Consider the following 997-nt stretch of genomic DNA (forward strand, 5'->3'; position numbering starts at 1 on the left):
AACCCCCGGGACCTCCCCGAACACCCCGTACCCCACTGGAGCCCCCCAAACCCCCAGACCTGCGCGAACCCCCAGGGACCCCCCAAACCTGCCCCCATTGAGAGCACCTGGGGGGGCGCCAAGCAGTCCCAGGAGGGGGAGGGGCCCGGGGGGGGGTCAAGGGGTCCCTGGGGTCTGAATGGGGCCCCAGGGGGCACCCAGAGGCCGGGGGGGGCAGGGGGGGCTCTCACCCCCCCCAGGTTTGGGGGGATCCCGGGGGCTCTTGGGAGGGTCCTGAGGGGTCCCCATGTTCTGGGGGCTCCAGGTGTCCCGCAGCGGTGTCCTCGTGTCCCCGGATCCCGGTGTCCCCCATATCCCGGTGTCCCCTCATCCCGGTGTCCCCCGGATCCTGGTGTCCCCCCGTCCCGGTGTCCCCCTGTCCCGGTGTCCCCCCGTCCCGGTGTCCCCCCGTCCCAGTGTCCCCCGGATCCCGGTGCCCCCCAGGGGTGTCCCCCTGTCCTCCCTGTCCCCCGGATCCCGGTGTCCCCCCGTCCCGGTGTCCCCCCGTCCTGGTGTCCCCCGGATCCCGGTGTCCCCCTGTCCTGGTGTCCCCTCATCCCGGTGTCCCCCGTGTCCCCCCGTCCCGATGTCCCCTCATCCCGGTGTCCCCCGGATCCCGGTGTCCCCCCGTCGCGGTGTCCCCCTGTCCCGGTGTCCCCCCGGATCCTGGTGTCCCCCCGTCCCGGTGTCCCCCCGTCCCGGTGTCCCCCCGGATCCTGGTGTCCCCCCGCTCACGTCACCACCGGGTCCCTGCAGGGCTGCAGCGAGAGGCAGCAACAGTCGAAGTCCTTGACGGCGTCGCGGCCGAGACGGACCCGCTGCGTGCCGTACCCGGAAGCGGCTGCGGGGCGGTCCCGGTCAGGGCCCCGGTTCCGGCGGTCCCGGTCCCGGTTCCGGCCCGGCGCTCACCCGTGTCCTTGCGCTTCTCGTGGTACGTGTACACGGCGCCCGCCGTGCA

At 74.3% G+C, this 997-nt stretch overlaps 1 long non-coding RNA gene across 1 annotated transcript; it reads right to left on the bottom strand.

Moving 5' to 3' along the window:
* Positions 1-783: 783 nt before the first annotated feature.
* LOC112959107 lies at positions 784-997 on the bottom strand. The gene is made up of 2 exons (XR_003251570.1): positions 949-997; positions 784-880 (listed from the first exon to the last, which is right to left on the bottom strand). It is a non-coding gene; the product is annotated as an uncharacterized LOC112959107 (long non-coding RNA).

This window comes from Nothoprocta perdicaria, unplaced genomic scaffold, assembly GCF_003342845.1.
Source record: "Nothoprocta perdicaria isolate Ctin4 unplaced genomic scaffold, notPer1 scaffold_963, whole genome shotgun sequence".
NCBI classification, from domain to species: Eukaryota; Metazoa; Chordata; class Aves; order Tinamiformes; family Tinamidae; genus Nothoprocta; species Nothoprocta perdicaria.